Source organism: Pseudonaja textilis, chromosome Z (assembly GCF_049901715.1).
Source record: "Pseudonaja textilis isolate UNSWEBS1 chromosome Z, rPseTex1.2, whole genome shotgun sequence".
Taxonomy (NCBI): Eukaryota; Metazoa; Chordata; class Lepidosauria; order Squamata; family Elapidae; genus Pseudonaja; species Pseudonaja textilis.
Window position 1 is genome coordinate 101,762,955 of NC_142008.1, and position 20,168 is coordinate 101,783,122.

Below are 20,168 nucleotides of genomic sequence, written 5' to 3' on the forward strand. Positions count from 1 at the left end.
GGAGATGTAGTACCGGATATACCACGGATGGGCCCGTATGAGAACAACCGATCCCGGAATGCCATGCGAAATTGAGGAGGTTACGGTATTAAATAGTTTGTTCGCAGGCGATCTAATTGCCTGTGCCAATTGATAGAGTCCGCCCATGTGCGGGATGAGAGAAGGTCATAGGTAGGCATTCACCTGCACACGCAAATGAGGCACGGGCGTAACAGCACTTTTTATTGCTTCCCCTGCCAGTTATAAGAGATGGCAGAAAACGGCATCAGGGTTTACAACTCCTATTTTTAGATATTCATAAGCAGCCTTGACAGAAAGGGGCTGTATAGAAAGTAGGTAAAATTACAAGCTTCACCAGTTGACTTTCTATTATTTCATGATTTATTTATTTTTGCAATTTCTTGCAAGAGATGCACCTACAATATTATGCAAAAAGCAAAATTTACGTTAACACAGTATTTTTTAAAAAGGATTCTCACAAATTTGAAGGCTTGTGACAGCTTGGAAACGAAAGGTATCTTTCCAAATATCTGAAGAATTTGTTTCAATAATATCTGGAAATTGAGTCATGGCAACTGGACTTCATTTCTTTTTTGGTTTTTTGCTATTTGACTCAACTTTGAGACACCTCTCTACCTGGATGACCTGGAATCTTCATTGACATATTTCAATTAAAATTTGAATATTCAAATATAAGAATTGAGAAATGATCTTTGAAAGGTGCAGACTGATATCCCCATCCACCTTTCAAGTCAGCAACCACCAGATTTGTAAGGTCAAAGTCAGTTCCAATAAATTACAAGTAGCCCTTGACTTATTACCAGTGGTGGGATTCAAATTTTTTTATTACCAGTTCTGTGGGCGTGGCTTGGTGGGCGTGGCAGGGGAAGGATACTGTAAAATCTCCAGTCAGAGGTGGGATTTGCTGGTTCTCTGAACTACTCAAAATTTCTGCTACCGGTTCTCCAGAACTGGTCAGAACCTGCTGAATACCACCCCTACTTGCTACCTTTCATTTAATAACCATCCGAAGTTACAACGGCACTGAAAAAAGTGACTTAGGACCGGTTTTCACACTTATGACCATTGCCCCATAGTTACGTGATCAAAATTTGGATCTTGGCAACTAGCTGACATTTATGATGGTTGCAATGTCCCAGAATCATGTGATCACCTTTTGTGACCTTCTGACATGCAAACCCAATAGGGAAGCCAAATTCACTTTACAACAATATTATTAACTTAATAAGTGCAGTGATTCATTTAACAACTATTGCAAGAAAGTTCATAAAATGGGGCAAAACTCACTTAACAACTGTCTTGCTTAGCAACTGAAATTTTGGCTCAGTTGTGGTCGTAAGTCAAGGGTTATACACCAGTTTTGTTTAATGGTTAAGGCATCAGGCTAGAAAGGTGGAAATCTTGAATTCTAGTACTGCCTTAGCTATGAAAGTCAACTAGATAACTCTTTCAGCCCAACTTACCTCACAGGGTTTTTGTTGTGGAAAAATAGGAGGAGAAAATGTGTCAGATATGTTCTCTGCCTTGAGTTATTTATAAAATAATAAATGTGGGATATAAATAAAATAACATCTTTGCCCTGATTCATACAAAATCTTCCTTTTTATGCTAATATGAGGCAAGTAGCCCATGCATTTAAAATGTTTTTATACTTATATTGTCTTTGTATTGTATCATAAACAGTAGTTTACAAACTAAGGCAAAATTAAATTATAACTGTGTGAGTTAACCATGGTTTATCTAGCTATTCTAAACATGATTTACCCAATAATCCTACTTTTGCATAATACACTTAGTTCTTAGATAGCTGGCTCATGTATTTTTCCACATTACGTGAATTATATCATAACATGTAGATATATTTTTTTAACAAATCATAGAAGTGTAAGTGTTACAGGCCACTAATTATTACTCATGGTTTATAATTCACTGTTTTAGATAGAGACAATCATTCCTTATTTGAGGATAAACCCACTAATAAGTCTTGTATTATTTCCAAAATTGACCCATATACATATTTAAGTTTGTACCAGCTTTTAAGTTTCCACACCAATGATATCTTCAAAGGATTTAATTAAAAAACATAAACTGGACTACTATGCAGAGAAACACATTTATTTATTTCATTTTTTAAAAGTAATGTATTGGTCCTCAATCTTACCATAGGATAACTCTGGGCAGCTTATAGTCATTAAAATATGTCTATAAATTTACATTCAAGCATAGATAAATTAAAATCAAGCATTGAAATCTAAGCACACTTGGGGAGGGCAAGAACAGAGTTGGAGGAGGTGGGAGCTGTTGTTAGTTGATCAACTACTTCCATTGGGGTTGCAAGTCAACAGGCAGAGGCACGTCTTTGGGCTCTAAGATAGAAGGATTGGTGCCAACATCATATTGGGAGCCAAGATGTTCCAGAGCAGTGGTAGCCAACTGGTGGGCTGAAGACCACTGATGATCTATGTCGTATATCTCATACGAACAAAGGACGCGAGTCGGTGACTTGGTTCAGCTCATTTATTGGGGTAAAACACAAGTGGGGGAATGGGGAAAGAGATGCGGCTTAAAAGCACTTTTTGCCGGACGCTGCGGCCAATCGGGTCGTTTTGAATCGCCTGCGATCGGCTCAGCCAATCGCGGCCGATTCCTAACGACCAATCAGTGTTGCGCACTCAGCCAATCTGGTGGCCGTGCGCTTTGGCCAATCCGGGCTGCCGGGTTTCGAGTATGCAAATGTTCGTACAGAACACCCCTCCCCTCTTGGATCGGTCCTACGTGACGTAGTCCCGTAAGTAGGCGGGGCTCCGTACTTCCCGGCTGGACCTGCGCAGGTCAGTCTTTTCTTGGTTGTCAGTTGGTTTGGTTGGGCTTCCTGTCGCTCTCCGCCTCGTCGATGGAACCGCCTGGAAGGGTGAGTCAGGCCTCTTGCCGCGGCTCCCTCCTGGTCTCTCCGGGCTGGTCGAGCTGCTGGCTTCGCTGCTCCCGCTCGGGCTTTCCGGGCTGGTTGAGCTGGCTTGGCTGCTCCCGCTTGGGCTTCCGGGGCCGGTTGAGCTGGCTCGGCTGCTTCTTCCAGGTGAGGCTTCGAGTGGGTCGCTCTCTGGTTCTTCAGGTGGTGAGTACTGCTGGTTTCTTTTTGGGTGGGTTTGTTCTTTTTGTTCTTTGGGGTCTTCCCTCCCCTCTTGGTTGGTGTTTTGCCGGTTCCCTTCTGTACCTGGTGTTTGTGTGTCGGTTGTATTTCCCGCGGTGGTCCTTGATCTCAGTTGGTCGATGTGGCGTTTCCACGCTCGTCCGTCGGTTGTTTGGAGGCGGTATGAGTGTGGGCCTGTTGCTTGGGTGATCGTTGCCGGTATCCAGAGGGGGTCCCGGTGAGGTTTCTTGCGAGACCCTGTCTCCGGTGCGAATGTTCTGCGTTTGCTGGTGGAGTCAGGGGGTCTTTCTGGGTTGTATGTGGGGTGCAGGCGGTCGAGCGGTGATCGCAGTTTCCTCCCCATTAGTAGCTCCGCTGGGCTCTTGTTCGTCGTAGTGCTCAGGGTTATGTGCTGAATTAGTAGCATCCGGTTTATTTTGTCTTGAATGTCCCCGGTTTCGATCTTTTGGATGGTCTTTTTGTGAATTGGACCATTTTCTCCGCCCTTCCGTTCGCCGCCGGTGCGCCGGTGCCGTTAATGCGTGCGGATCCCTCGTTCTGCCAAGAATTTCTTGAAGGGTAGCGCGGTGAACTGGGGCCGTTGTCTGACACGATGACATCGGGAAGGCCGTGGGTTGCGAAGAGCTTACTGAGTTCTCTGATGACGGCGTCTGTGGTAGTTGTCTTCATGTTGCTTACCTCCAGCCAGTTGGAGTAAGCGTCTCACGGTTACCAGGAAGGTGTGTCCTCTGGTTGGTCCCGCGAAATCTACGTGGATTCGGGACCATGGCCCCCTAGGGGTTTCCCATTCCAGGATCGGGCGGCGGGGGTTTGGTCTTGATTCCTGGCACTACTTGCAGGAGGCCACCCAGGCCTCGATCTCCTTGTCCATCCCTGGCCACCAGGCGTGACTTCTGGCCAGGGCTTTTGTCCTAACGATGCCGGGTGCCCTTCGTGCAGCATGCTCAGGACTTTTTTGCAATTTTTCTGGAACTATGACTCTGTCCCCCACAGTAGACAGCCTTTTTGCGTTGATAGCTCTGTTTGTCGGCCCGGTAAGCTTTGAACTCGTTGTCCACGTCCTTCTCCGGCCACCCTTTTCCCACCCATCTTAGGACCTGCGCCAGACGTTTGTCTTTATTGGTTGCTAGGGCAATGTCTGACGCGGTCAGGGGTAGGTTGGGTAAGGTCTCGAAGCTCAGGGTGGATGTGGTGGGTGCTGGGTCAGCGTCCAGGGTGGGCAATGGTGTGCGGCTGAGGGCATCCACGTGCGGGATTGACTTACGGGCGGTGGATTAGCCGGTAATTGTAGGCGGCGAGAAATTCGGACCACCTTGTCATCCTTGGGGAGAGGATGATTGGGGTGGCCCGGTCTCCGCCAGTATTCCCAGCAGCGGTTTGTGGTCCGTGATTATGGAGAAAGTCCTGCCGTAAAGGTATTCGTGGAATTTCTTTACGGCTGCAACGATTGCTAGAGCCTCTTTGTCCAATTGGCTGTAGTTTCTTTCGGGTTTTGAAAGGGTCCTGAGAAAAAGGCAATGGGTGCTTCTTTTCTGTCGGCGAGGGTGTGGCTGAGGACGGCTCCTACGCCGAAGGGTGATGCGTCGCACGTTACCGTGATGGGGAGTGTCTCGCTGTACTGGATGAGGACAGCGTCCGATGTGAGAAGGTCCTTGGTTTTGTTGAAAGCGTCCTCTTCTCGTCTCCCCCACGTCCAGGTGGCTGCCTTGTCGAGCAGCCTATGCAACGGTTCCGCCACGGTCGCCTTTTGGGGCAGGAAAACATTGTAGAAATTAATCAACCCCAGGAACGCTTGTAACTCAGTTTTGTTTCTGGGTTTCGGGGCTTCTTTGACGGCTTTTATTTTTCCCTCGGTGGGGTGGATTCCGTGCTGATCTAGTAAGTACCCCAGGAATTCGACCCATGCCGTGCGCAGTTGGCATTTCTCCCTCTTAACTTTTAGTCCTACACTTTGGAATCTTTGCAGTACTTCCCTTAGGCGGCACTCCAATTGTTTCTGGTCGGCCCGGCTACCAACACGTCGTCAAAATAGGGCACTACCCCTTTTATGCCCCGGAGGAGCCTCTCCATTAGGCTTTGAAATACCCCGGGCTACGCTGACTCCGGTGGAGCCTCTTGCAGCGGAATGCCCTCGGTGTGTGACTATAGTCTGCGCTTCTGCGGTTGCCTCATCGACCGGCAGTTGCTGATAGGCTTGGGCCAGGTTGAGTTTGGCGAAAACCCTGCCCCCCAGTGAGTGTAGAAGGTGTTGCACTACTGGGACGGGGTAGGCGCTTTGTTGTAGCGCACGGTTCAGGGTGGCCTTATAGTCCCCGCAGATTCTCACCGACCCGTCTGGCTTTATCGGGGTGACTATAGGGGTCTCCCATCGGGCATGGTCCATTGGCTCGAGGACTCCCTGCTCGATGAGCTTATTTAATTGCTCATCGATTTTGGGGCGGAGGGCAAAAGGCACTCGCCGGGGTTTGAGGCGGATAGGGGCAATGGTGGGGTCAAGGCTGAACGATATTGGGGGCCCCCGGTACTTGCCTAGGTTGCCGTCGAAGACCTCTTGGAACTCGCGCACGAGCTGCTCCTCCCAGTCCGCCTCGGTGACGTGGTTGGTGCCGGTCACTTCTAGTCCCAACGGCGCGAACCATTGAAGTCCCAGGAGGCTGGGGCGGTCTCGTTCGACGATGGTTAGGGGAAGTATTTCGGTGCGCCCTTTAAATGTGACCTTGAAGTGCCCGGTCCCTACCACGGGGATGCGATTCCCCTGGTAGTCCTTGAGGATGAGCTTCTGGCTCTCCAGCTCGTGCCGTTTCATGGAGGGTACTAGCCGCTTAATTTCCCGCCACGCGACCATGGATAGGTAAGATCCGGAGTCGACTTCCATCTTGCAGGGCGGTCTTCGATGGCGACCTCCCGTGGACCTTCCGGCCATCCCAGTTGGAGGAATGGCCGGCGATGACCGTCTGGTGCGTTTCCTCGCGCTGGCGGTTTTCGTTGAAACGGCGGCTCCTCGCTTCCCGGCTCCAACGGCTCTCGCTATCCCGATCGCGGTTCCTCGGGGTGCTGTCGCGTCTGGCATTGTCGCGTCTCCGTGGGCTGCCGTCTCGGTGGCGGGGCTGTGGTTCCGTTTGAAACAGCAGACCTTTGGCGATGTGGCCCGCTTTGTCGCAATGCTGGCATATTGCATCAAAGAACCGGCATTCCAACCGCTGGTGTTCGCCGCCGCAGCCGGCGCACTGGAACTTTGATTTTCGGTTCCGTGGCTCGCGCCGGTCGCGTCCCGTCTGCAGCCGGTGGATGTCCTCCTCGTCATCTTCTGAGTCGGAGGGGGATTCGAGATCGCCGTGGTGTGTGGAGGCGGCTGCTCGATGGTCGAATCCGGGCTGGTTCTCGGGGTCGCGGTCGCCCGGTCATGGCGGGTCGCTCAGCGGTGCTGGCTTGCCGCAACTGGGCCGCTGATTTCCGGGTCGCTTCTGCTGCGGTGGCTTCGGCAAGGGCGTCGGCGAGGGAGATGTCACCCTTTGCCATGATCCGGCTCTGTAGGACGGGGTCCCGGAGGCTGAGGACGACGCGGTCCCGCAGGGCTTCATCGAGATCGGTGAACCCGCACAGGCCCCCGAGGTCTCTGAGGTCGGCCACAAAGTTGCTGGCGCTCTCCCTTGCTTCTGATCGCGGTGGTAGAATTCGTGCCGGCGGATGAGGGTGGGCACGGCGGGTGCGTAGTGGCTCCTCAGCAGCAGTTCGAGACCAGCCCAGTCCATGGCCTTTACGTCGAGCGGCTTGGCGAGGGCTTTGCCATTTTAAACACTGCGGGCCCGCGGTGTGTGAGAAAACGGCCCTTTTCCTCTGCCCGTTCGCGTCCTTGAGGTTGCTACTCTCCAGGAACATGAGGAATCGGTCTATGTACGATTCCCAATCCTCCGTAGCTTGGTTGAAGGGAGCGGGTGGCACGTTGCCGCTGGCCATGCTGCCGGTTGCGGTTTCGTGGGCCACGTGCGGTGTGGGACTTGTTTTAAAATCCCATCCTCGTCGCCAGTGTCGTATATCTCATACGAACAAAGGACGCGAGTCGGTGACTTGGTTCAGCTCATTTATTGGGGTAAAACACAAGTGGGGGAATGGGGAAGAGATGCGGCTTAAAAGCACTTTTTGCCGGGCGCTGCGGCCAATCGGGTCGTTTTGAATCGCCCGCGATCGGCTCAGCCAATCGCGGCCGATTCCTAACGACCAATCAGTGTTGCGCACTCAGCCAATCTGGTGGCCGTGCGCTTTGGCCAATCCGGGCTGCCGGGTTTCGAGTATGCAAATGTTCGTACAGAACAATCTACAAGAAAATTTTGATGGTCTGCAGAGAAATGCTCCCCAAAGCACCCCCCCAAAGCAATTAATCCACGCTGTGCTGGAACACAGGGCTGTGCCGCCTATATGGCCTTCCCACCCGCTGCCCCCACCCTTTGGCCAAGCACAAATCTTTCCTTGAGTAGAGCCTTGAGTAGAGTTTTTTCTCATGGAGAAAAGCAGCCGGAGTCACTCTCATCTCTCAAGAGCCTGGCTGAAGTTTCCCGCACTGCTTCTGAGAAGGCTCCTCAAGAGAGAGATGATTTTGCAGATAGCTTGGTCAAATTCCTAACCCTGGGAGTCAAAGTGCTGAAGTGCAAATGGCGCGGGAAACTTCAGCCGGGCTCCTTGAGCGAAGGTGGACTGCTAATGCTGCGCAAATGCAAGTAGCGTGATGTTCCTTCAGTTTCCAGCCATCTCCATCACCACTTCGGACCACCTATGCCACCACCGCTCTCTTGCCACAACAGCACCATTACCTCATCCTGGCCAGCGAGGGCTGTGCTGCTTTTTGTACGTTGTACCATCCGCAAATTTGCACATTACATGTGCCACTCCCTATGGCTGAGATTTCTAACCCAGCACGGGCCAGACCCATATTCCAGAGCTGCAGTAATCGCAAGACTGTCCCTTTGACCATCCTCGAGCAGCTCCTCCACCTCATGGCAGGCTGGTGCCCCCAGGTCGAAGAGCAGCTGCTCCGGAATGACCAAAAGGCCAGTCCTGTGACTACTGCAGCTCTGGAATATGGAACCAACTTTCCCATTGTTGAAAGGCTGTCAAAATGCCTTTCTTCTGAGGATTCGATTTTCCCGCTGGGAGAGCTCCGGCCCAAGGATACGGACAACTGCTTGAAAGCTGGATCTTTTTATTTTTCAGGAAGGCGACAGATAGCAAGAAGTCTGCGTTCCTGGGGCTAGCTAGCTTTGTATGATAAGTCCCTGATTTTTTTATACCTTTTCTCCTTTTGTGTGTGTGTGCTTGTGCTTGTATTTCTTAATGTTTTAAATCCTGTCAGGGGTTGTCTTCATTTCCACCAGAAGGTAAACTCCACATGGTGGTTTGATTGGATTATCAGTTTTGTCCTAGTCTTTTTTTTGCTTAATGGTTTCTTATATTTGTTTTGTGGCAATCTCCTGTCTGTCTCCTTTGCAATATATTTTGTGTCTTTTATCTGTTTTGCTGATTTGGCATGCCTTGTGTTTGTAAGGATTTTCTTTTCTTGTTTCCTTAGTTTTCTTAATTATTTGGGCTTTTGTCTAAGGGGCTTCTTTAATACCTTTTATCTGATTCCTTTTCCTATGCAAGATTGTTTTATGGCTGGCTTGATGTTTCCTTTGGGCTTTTCCTGCTTGGGTGACACCACCGTCCTCGTGAAGTTCCCTTTCCACACCACCACCATCTGTCAAAATTCATATTAGTGGTCTGCAGGATTTAAAAATATGAGTTTGGTGGTCCCTGAGGTCCAAAAGGTTGGTGACCCCTGTTCCAGAGGAGAGGAGGAACAGCAGAGAAGGCCTTCCCCCTGTACTCCCGTCCAGCCAGGACAATCAGACTGATGAGGCCCAGAGCATGCCTCCTCTGCCAACAAGAGTAGGACAGGCCAATCCCAGTGGGGTGAGATGGATTCTTAAGTAAACTGGACCATGAAGGGCTTTAAAGGTGATTTCCAGTACTTTGAATTGTATCCGGAAGCAGACCAACAACCAATACAGTTTGCGGAGCAGCAGTGTTACAAGGGCCATGCTTGGGGACCTCAAAACTGCCTATGCCACCACACTCTGCACCAACTATACCTTCCAATTCAGGGGTGGGATTCAAATTTTTTTAACAACCTGTTCTGTGGGCATGGCTTAGTTGGTGGGTGTGGCTTGGTGGTCATATTATTGGCTGGGTGTGGCCAACTCAATATCACTCACATCGAGGCACGTATCTCCTTGCCTGGCCTCTCATAACTGTGGGGATGCTGCAACAGTCTTAAGTATGAAAAATGGTCATAAGTCACTTTTTTCAGTGCCATTGTAACCAGGGGTGGGTTTCTACCGGTTCTGTCCACCTCTGTAGAACCGGTAGCTCTGAAGAGCAGCAGACATAGAACCGGTTCTATGTCTGCTGATGTTTTTGCTCACCTGCCCACCCGGGCTCTTACCTGATCTTTATTTCCTGATTTTTCAACTTCAGCTGCCGAACGAGGCACAGCTGCAATTAAAAAAGCAAGAAAAAAGGGCTGTTTCAAAGGCTGCTTCTCTGCATGCAGCCTACTGATGACGATTTATAGGCATGCAGCTCCCAGCGTGCAGGGAAGCTCGTAAATCCCGAACCGGTAGTTAACCCTGTCATATCCCACCCGTTTGTAACTTTGAATGGTCACTCCACACAAGCAAAGTACCAGCAAAAGAAGGGGGGAAAACTCCAGAGATGTTCCTAAGACAAGAAGTCTAGTCCTGCCAAGAATGTAATAAGGGTTAACGGAGAGGAAGTTTCTGTAAGCAACACCAGAATGTTTCCTTCCTGCCTTCCTTACAGGATTAGGCCAGTAATTTCTTCTAACAACCGGTTCTCTGAACTGCTTAGAATTTTAACAACTGGTTCTAGTGAATAGGGATGAACCTGTAGAATCCCAACAGTGTTCAAAATGCTCTTCAAGGGTAGCCCTATGGAGAGCGCATTACAATAGTCCAATTGTGAGAGGAACAGGGACTGAACAACTGAGCACAGGAAATCCTGATCCAGGAAAGGCCGCCACTGGCACACACTGGCTCTGCTAGCCACAACTGCCATCTGCCCTTTGAGCAGGAGTCACGAGTCTAGGATTAACCCCAAGTTGTGGACTGGATCTTTCTGGGGCAGTGCCACCCCATTCGGAGTTAAAGATGACAAAGTCCTGGTTTAGCCCATTCAACAATCAGTTTTCAATTGCTGGAATCCAAAATACAATTTTATTTATTTTTTTATTAGATTTTTATCCTGCCTTTATAATTTTTGAGTAACTCAAGGCAGAAAACATATACAGTACTCCTTTCTCTTTCTATTTTCCCCATAACAAGAATATTCCAAGGTGGGTGGAACTGAGAGACTGACTGATCCAAAATCACCCAGCTGATGCTAAGGTGGAACTTGTTTTTTTTTAATCTACGTGGCTGTTGGTTATTATCTTTATTTTCTATAGCTCTGGATACTTCCATACAAAATTACACAGCACAGTATTGCACTTTCATTCTGTCTGAAGGCCACAATGTTAGACAGGGTTCATTGTTCAAGTCTATCAAGATCCAGCTGGATCTTAAACCTATAGGTGTTAGCTATTCCTGCCAGCTTAGTATCATCTGCAAAATCGGTAAATTCTTCTTCAATTCCCTCATCTAAGTCATTTATGAAGATATTGAAGAGTACTGGCCCTAAGATGGAACTTTGTGGCACCCCACTGTTTACTTCCATGTAGACATAGACCCGTTAAGGACTACTCATTGAGTACAGTTTGCCAGCCACTTATGAATCCATCTGGTGGTGTTGCTATCTAACCCACTTTTTTCCAGCTTACCAACAAGTAGGTTATGGCCTACTTTGTTGAATGCCTTGCTGAAGTCTAAGTATGTTATGTCCACCGTATTTTGCTGGTCTACTAATTTAGTCACTATGCTGAAGAATGAAATAAGATTAGTTTGGCATGATCTGGGGCTGCCACAGGGAGGAAGGGGTCAAGCTATTTTCTAAAGCGCCTGTAGGCCAGACAAGGAATAATGGATGGAAACTGAACAAGGAGAGATTTAACTTGGAAACAAGGAGAAACTTTCTGACAGTGAGAACAATCAACCAATGGAACAGCTTGCACTCGGAAGTTGTGGGAGCGCCATCACTTGAGACTTTCAAGAAGAGATTGGACTGCCATTAGTCAGAAATGGTGTAGGGTCTTCCACTTGGGCGGGGGGTTGGACTAGATGACCTACAAGGTCCCTTCCAACTCTGATTATCTGTATTATTATAACTATATGTACCTGCTTTTAACAAACCCATGCTGACTGCTAGTTATTACTTTACTCGTTTCTAGATGTTGGCAGGTGTTTTTTTGTTTGTGTGTATGTTTTTTTATTATCTTTTCCAATATCTTCCTGGATATTGATGTTAGGCTGATTGGTCTGTAGTTTCCTGGGTCTGTTTATTTTCCTTTTTAAACATGGGAACCACATCAGCTCTTTTCCAGTCCTCCAGTATTTCCTGGTGCTCCAGGATTTTTGAAAGATGTGGTACAGTGGTTCTGAGATGACATCTGCCAGCTCCTTTAGAACTCTGGGATGTAATCCATCAGGCCCTGGTGATTTGTGTTCATCAGACAGGTGTTCTCTTCCTATTTTTTTGCTTAGAAACTTTTATTTCTAGTCTGTCTTTTACGTTTTACATTTATGGTAGGTTGGGCTATAGTTTCTTCTTGCATAAGGTCCAATGCAAAGAATGAGCATGAATTAATTGTTAAGTTCGGAGGAATGAGAGACAGCCAGGGCATTGCAAGCAACAAATACTTTATTATTAGAAATAAAGGGCTGATTGAGCTCGCCAGCCTGGAACGGGCTCAAGCAACAACCAGCGGTTAACCGAACCCCGCAGCCTGCTTATATAGCCGGCTGCTGGGGTGGTCAGCCAATGGGGAGGCAGTAACGCCCCCACAACTTGAGCGGACCTGAGTGGGGACTGTGGAGAGTCCCAGGGACATAACACCCTTCCCCCAGATGTGAACATGAGTAATCGTTCAAATAAGCCGGAGGTCTGTGCTGGCGCTCTGAGCGTCGTAGCTCGGGTGCGTTGACCACTGGCCCGGAGCCCGAGGGAGATGGTTGAACTGATGAGGAACGCGGGCATGCTCAGCGGACTGCGTTGGTACGGGGTAGAACAGCCGACTGGCAACGGTGTGTCCTCGCACGTTGGTTCGGCGACATACCCTCTGCATGGTCTCTGTCTGGCTCCTCGCTCAGTGACTCACGTGGAGGTGGTGGAGTATCTCCCGGGCTGAAGTTGAAGGAGTCTGGCTTGGTGCCTGTGTGTTGGGTTGTGCCCATGGTTCTGCGCAGGGCGTAGTGACTAGGCGCTACGAAGCTGGTCCAGGTGTCTCCTCCAGATGCGACCGTCATCTAACTGGACTTTGTATGACCTGGGACCGGTGATGGCAATGACCACTCCAGGGATCCACACTGGGTCTCCCACATAGTTCCTCGAAGATGCTCTCCTGCAAAACAAAACCTCTGCTCCCCGCTGAAGAAGCGAGGGTGAGTCAGGGCAGTAATTAGGGTGAAGTCTATCTAACACGGTTCTTAGGCATCTGCCCATCAGTAGTTCGGCCGGGATTTATTAGTGACTGTGCACGGGGTTGCGTGTTGACCCAGCAAGAAACGGGATAGTCTATGGTGCCAGTCTTCATTGCCGAATCTGGCCAATGCTTCCTTCGTGGTTCTAACGGCTCTCTCTGCCAACCCGTTGCTGGCGGGGTGAAAGGGAGCCGTGAAGATGTGACGGATGCCCAGATTTGCGGCAAAATGGCTGAACTCTGTTGAGGCAAACTGGGGGCCGTTGTCAGAAACTATGGAGTCTGGAAGCCCATGGGTCACGAACAGGCGGGTCAATACCTTGGTGACGGCTTGAGTGGTGGTGGTGGATAGTTGGGCCACATCAATCCACTTAGAGTATGAGTCCACCACCACCAAGAACATTCTGCCGTGAACTGGACCCGCTAAGTCAATGTGCAGTCTGGACCAGGGTGCGTTGGCGCTTCCCACTTTGTGGGGGTGGTGATTGGAGGATGGTCTAGACTCCTGGCAGGGTTGACACGAGCTTACCCATTTGCTGATGTCGTCGCGAGGCCAGGCCACCACATGTAGCTGCGTGCCAACGCCTTCATCCTGACAATGCCAGGGTGGCCTCGTGTAGTGCTTCCAAGACTCGGGTGCGCAGTTGGGCCGGGATGACCACTCTGGTACCCCACAGCAAACAGCCCTGCAAACTAGATAATTCTTGTTGGCGTATTTTAAAGGGTGTGAATTCGTTAGAAATACTTCGTGCCCGGCCACCCCCTCCTCACCCAGTCCAGTACCTGGGCAACCATTTTGTCCTTTTTGGATTTGGTGGCGATATCGAGGGCAGTGACAGGAAGGTCGAGCTGGGTGACCTCAAAGATAGCGTGGACCGGGCCGGGTCTTCAGCTGGAGCAGGCAGGGGCAGCGGCTGAGAGCGTCTGCGTGGCTTAAGGTTTTTCCTGGGCAGTGTATGAGTTTATATGAATAGGCTGCCAGAATAGGGTCCACCTCGTCATTCTTGGGGACAACACTTGTGGGGTTTGTTTGTCACCGGCCAGGAGACCCAGGAGAGGCTTATGATCCGTGACTAGTTCGAAAGAGTGGCCGAACAGGAATTCGTGAAATTTCTTAACTGCTGCTACAGCAGCTAAAGCCTCCTTGTCTATCTGGCTATAGTTTCGCTCTGTTGACGAGAGGGTTCTAGAAAAGAAGGCGATTGGTGCCTCGGAGCCATTTGGTAGTCTGTGGCTTAAACAGCTCCAATCCCGAAAGGGGATGCGTCAGCTGCCAACACTAGTGGAAGATGGGGGTCAAACTGAATAAGTACTGCGTTAGAAGTGAGTAACAATTTGACTGCGTGAAAAGCAGTGTCTTCCTTGTGACCCCAGTGCCAAGGAGAGTTTTTATCTAAGAGCCTGTGGAGAGGCTCAGCTACTGAAGCTTTATGGGGCAGGAATGATGCGTAAAAGTTCAATAACCCCAAGAAGGCTTGTAACTCTGCTTTGGTTGTTGGTGTGGGTGCTTCATGGATTGCCTTAACCTTGGACTCCGGGGGTGAATACCTGAGGCGTCAATTTTATAGCCCAGAAAGTCCACCTGTCTAGTGGCAATGGCACATTTCTCCTTTTAATTTGAGCCCATGCTGTCTGAACCTGTCTAACACTGCTCTGACTCTCTGGAAGAGTTGGGGTCTGTCCCTGGCCGAGACCAATATATCATCGAAGTAGGGTACTATGCCAGGGAGACCCTGGAGTATGCGCTCCATGAGGGATTGGAAAATGCCCGGGCAACGCTACGCCAAATTGGAGACGCTTGCAGCGGAAGGCACCCCTGTGGGTGACGATGGTTTGCAGTTCGGCTGTTTGATTGTCAACAGGGAACTGCTGATACGCTTTGAGACATGTCCAACTTGGCGAAAATGTTGCGGGTTCAAAAGTGTGCAATAGATGTTGTATGACAGGGACTGGGTAAGCGCTAACTTGTAAAAATTTGTTGATTGTGGTTTTATAGTCCGAGCAAATTTTCAGACTGCCATCCTTCTTAAGGGGGTGACGACATGCGTCCCACTTGGCGAAGTCTGTTGGTTCAATGACCCCTTGCTTCAATAACTTGTCTAGCTCCGCATCCAGTTTAGGCCGGATGGCGAATGGGACTCTGCGGGGTTTTAGTCTAATTGGAACTGCCTGGGGGTCTACTGTGAATGAGATGGGGTACCGTTATAGCATCCCAGCTCATTGCTGAATACGTCTGAGTAGTCAGCGAATAAGGAGTCAGTGTCAGAGGTGGAGACAGCATGGACTCCTGTTAACCCTAGGCCGAGATGGGGAAACCAATCAAGCCCCAATAGAGAGGGGAGGTTGCCGCTAACTACCACTAGAGGCAGGTAACCTTTGAAAGCTTTAAAATTAACATGGAACTTGCCTTTGCCAAGTACCGGAATGTCCTTCCCCTGGTAGTCCCTCAAGGAGAGCTGGCACTTCTGGAGTTGGTTCCTGGATAGCTTGGGCTGCAGCTTCTTGAGGGTGTTCCACGAAATAATTGAGAGCGCTGACCCGTGTCAACCTCCATAAGGCATGGTTTACCTTCTAATAGGACAGAGAGCGAGATTTTACTAATGGCATTGCAGGTATGTTTAGCAAAATGGCGAGTGCGACAGTTTAGTACTTGCCTTTGTGGACCCGATCGTGAAAAGGAGGAGGGGCCCCCGTGCGTGGGACAGCGAGCAGCTTGGCAGACTCTGGCTATGTGCCCCTTTTTGAGGCAATTGTTGCAGGTGGCTCCCTTGAACTTGCAGGTGGCCCTCGGATGAGATCCGCCACAGGACAGGCACAGGGTGATGTGCTTAGGCGGATAGCTGCTTTCTTGCCTGGCTCCTACCTGTGGTTGTCTGGTCTGAGCAAGGCGGTGGATGTCAGCCTGGTCGCTGGACTCCTCTGTGTTGACCACCTCTTCTGAATGGATGGTGGCAGCGGGTTGTTTGTGCACGGGCCTTGGATTTCCGTGGCTGATTGGGTAGCCAACTCTGATGCCAAGGCTTCCTCGACGGCTTGGGCGAGGTTGAGGTCCTTCTTGGCCAATAGACGTCTTTGGAGATGGAGGTCTTTGACCCCGCATACGAGCTGGTCGAGGAGCATGTCATCAAGGTAGCTCCCGAACCTGCAATGGAGTGCTGCAGTCCTCAAGGCAGCCATGTATTGGTTGATAGACTCTTTTTCAGTCTGCTTCCTCATGCGGAAGGTGAACCTCCTGGCAATCTGTGAGGGTCTAGGAGAATAATGGTTAGTGAGGATTTCTAATAGTTCGGTCCAGGGACGTTTCTTAACTCACGTGGAGCTACCAGGGCTGTGGCAGTGTCGAAGACGATGGCCCCGCAATAGCTCAGAAAAAATGATTTCTTCCGGTGCTCCCCTGCATCAGCCAGCCCTATGGCATCGATGTAATGATTAAAGCGATTCTTATATGACTCCCACTTCTCCTCATCCGGTTTGAACGATGGGAAGGCTGGGTGGGAGTTCATGATGAAATCCTCGTTAGATGACCTGTTGAGAAAATCTCTCTGGGTAGCAGCAGGAAAGGTTTTTGTGCCAGCAAAAGGCTAGTGACTTCAGCTCTGGAGAGGTGTTTTTACAACTCTCAATTCTCTCTCTGGGACTGCTGGTGTTTTGGCTGCAACGGCCGTTGGCAGTTTTTTGAATTTCGCGCCTGACTTCAGCTTACAGCACCGCGCTGTTACTAGACGGAAATTCAACTGACAGCCGTTTGAATTTCGCGCCTTTTAGAATGAGCGGCTGCGGCTCGCAGCGCTACACTTCCTTCTGTAGCAGGCTAGCAAAACGGCTACAGGCGTTTCTCTCACTTTCATTAGTTCGCTGACCGCTTTCTCTCTGGCTGCGGCTCAGCGTTCGCTGCAGGCTAGTAAAACGGCTACAGCGTTTTCTCACTTTCCCTAGTTCGCTTTCGTTGCCGGCTGATCGCCTTCTCTCTCTAGCTGGGATCAGCGGCTAGTGACTCAGCGGTTGCGTTATGCCTCTGGAAAGAATCCCATCCTCGTCGCCAGTGTTAAGTTCGGAGGAATGAGAGACTTAGCCAGGGCATTGCAAGCAACAAATACTTTATTATTAGAAATAAAGGGCTGATTGAGCTCGCCAGCCTGGAACGGGCTCGCAACAACCAGCGGCTAACCGAACCCCGCAGCCTGCTTATATAGCCGGCTGCTGGGGTGGTCAGCCAATGGGGAGGCAGTAACGCCCCCCACAACTTGAGCGGACCTGAGTGGGGACTGTGGAGAGTCCCAGGGACATAACATTAATCATATAACTCAAATGCAGCATTTGGAAGGATGGTGTTACCTTCTTCTTCTTCTTTTTCTTCAGCGTTTGTCTCGCGCTCGGGCGAGGTCCGCTAATGTCCTTGAGTACTGCTTCCACACCTCTCTGTCTGCCACGTGTGTCGGGTCTGCCTTCGCGATCTCTAGATCGGCCTTGATCGTGTCCATCCAGCGTTGTTTAGGTCTACCACGCGGTCTCGCTCCTCCGACAGTCACCTTCATTACAGATTTGATGATGGATTCTTCCTTGGCGCGGCTCACGTGGCCGAACCATCGTAGCCGGGACTGCCTCATGACCGTGGGGATGGGCACGACGTTGAACCGTCTACGCACTTCTTCGTTCCTGACGCGATCGAGTAGGGTGAGGCCTACCGACCATCGGAGCATCGCATCTCCATTATCTGGAGTCTGCTTTCGACTTCTTTGGTCGTCGGCCAGCACTCTGCGCCGTATATGGCCACGGGGCGCACCACAGAGTTATAGATTTTCGCCTTCAGGCGCATCGGCATCTTCTTGTCACAGAGGACGCCCGTGATGGACTTCCATTTGCCCCACGCTGCATTGATCCTGGCTGCCACCTCAGTTTGTAGTAGGCCTTCTTCCCCAAGAGTAGTTCCCAGGTACTTGAAGGTGGAGGCGCGCGGTAGCTCCTGCCCGTTCACGTGGATGGAGCCTGTCATTTCATTGTCAGTGGTCAGGTATTCGGACTTCTTTAGGTTCAGCCGGAGCCCGAACTGCTCGAGGCGGTCGTGCCACTGTTGGACTCGGTGCTCTAGTTCAGCCTTGCACAGGTTGGCCAGGAACACATCATCGGCGTAGAGCAGCGTCCATGGGGCGGGCGTGTACAGGTCGTGTGTAATTGTGTCCATCACCAGAATGAACAGCAGTGGTGAGAGAGCAGAGCCCTGGTGTACGCCGACGGTAATATTAAACTCCTCTGATATCCCAGCTGCCGCTTTTACACGGCTTTTGTGACATCTGTATAGGAGTTGGACCCATTGTACGAGCAGCTCAGGCACGCCGTGGTCTCGCAGTGCGTACCAGATGAGATCGTGCGGGACTCGGTCGAAGGCCTTTTCCAAGTCTAGGAAGGCGGTGTGGAGCGGGATTTTCTTCTCTCTGTGAGCCTCCATCAGCATCCGCACACCGAAGATGGCGTCGGTGGTGCCGCAGTTCTTGATGAATCCAGCCTGGTTGACGCTGATGTCGACGGTGTCCCGAATGCGCTTATCAAGGACGCGTTCAAAGATCTTCATAGTGTGTGACAGTAACCTGACCGGTCTGTAGTTGGAGCAGTCCGCTGGGCTGCCCTTTCCCTTCCAGATCGGAACAGTGGTGCTGCGGTACCAGTCGTGTGGCACTTTTCCCGTGGAGACGATGTTGTTGAACAGCTCGCACAGCCACAATGCCGAGCCCGGTAGTGCCTTTTTCCAGAAGTCGGCAGGGATGTCGTCTGGTCCTGTTGCCTTACCGTTTTTCATGGCCTTGATGGCGTCGGCGACCTCGCTGGCATAAATGCCTGAGACTGGGCCTTCAACTGGGTCACCTCGCGGGGTTCGTGGGTGTGGGAACTCCTCGGTGGAGATCTTCTCGAAGTATTGCCGCCACCTCTCCGCAGCGTCTCTGGGGTTGACGATCAAATTTCCCCTTTCATCGTTGATCCCATGAAACTGGTCAATGTCCAGGGTCTTCCTGTGTCTGCTTTTGGCTAGGCGGTAGATCTCATTCTCGCCTTCTCGCGTGTTCAGCTTCTCGTAGATGTCATCGTAGTGGGAGCTTCTGGCTGTCGCTACTGCTTTCTTGGCTGCCTTTTTGGCCGCCTTGTATTCGCAGAGCTTCTCGCTGGTCTTGTCCTGAAGAAAGGCCTTGTAGAGCCGTTTCTTCAGGTGTACGGCATGAATGAATGAATGAATGAATGAATGAATGAATGAATGAAGGATGGTGTTACCATACTTTGTAAAGTAGCATGAGGACTATATACATGCAACAGATAAATCTTCACACATAGCATAACCATAAGGATAAATATTCACAAATGGCCAGCAGCGCTACGCCGCCCGCACCATTTAACCCAGCCAGCGAGGACTGGGAATCCTACATTGATCATTTCCAAATGTTTTTGGAATCCAACAACTTGAAAGATGCCACCGGCAGCAAGAAACGGGCGGTATTTTTAACGCATTGCGGACCCACCGTTTTCAAAATGGCCAAGGCGCTAGCAAAGCCCGCAGAGGGACCTTGGAGGTTTGTGCGGATTCGCTAACCTGGATGAGGCCATGCAAGACCGGGTCATTCTTGGCCTGAAAGACCCAGCGCTCCAAAGCAGACTAATGGCCAAGGGTGACATCTCCCTTGCCGACGCCATAGCTGAAGCAACCGAAGCCGAAGCTACCCGCAAATTAGCGGCCTGAATGCAGCGTTCAAACGGAACCGATTGTCAATCGACCAGCGAGGCAACTACCACACCAGAAAAACTCACAGCCACCACCCACCATGGCGACGCCGAATCCCCTTCTGACAGCAAAGAAGAAGAGATTCACCAACTTCAGTCGGAACGCGATCGGCGAGACCGGCGAGGTCATAAGTCGGGGTACCAGTGTGCTGGCTACGGAGGAAATCACCCGCGTTCCGAATGCAAGTTCCTGGACGCTGTTTGCCGACATTGCGAGAAGTGGGGGCATATCGCTAAAGTATGCCGTAATAAAAGAAACTTCAGCCCCCGGCGTCGAGGCAACAGCCCAAGAAGACAAGATGGCAACCCCACCAAAAACCGGGACCGCCAGACTGACAGCCAGTGGAGCAGGGACAGACGAAACAGAAGATTCAATGAGGCACCGCAGAGAGAAGAAACACACCAAACAGTTATCATCGCCCATTCTTCACCAATAGATGCACGGAAGATACGCATCGAGGTCGGTATCGAAAACCAACCATGCACCATGGAGGTAGATTCTGGCTCCTATCTCTCCATGGTTTCCTGGTGCACCATAAAGCATCTAATACCCAGCATACGCCACCAAGAACTAAGTGACCAGAAATTGATCCTGAGGGACTACCAAGG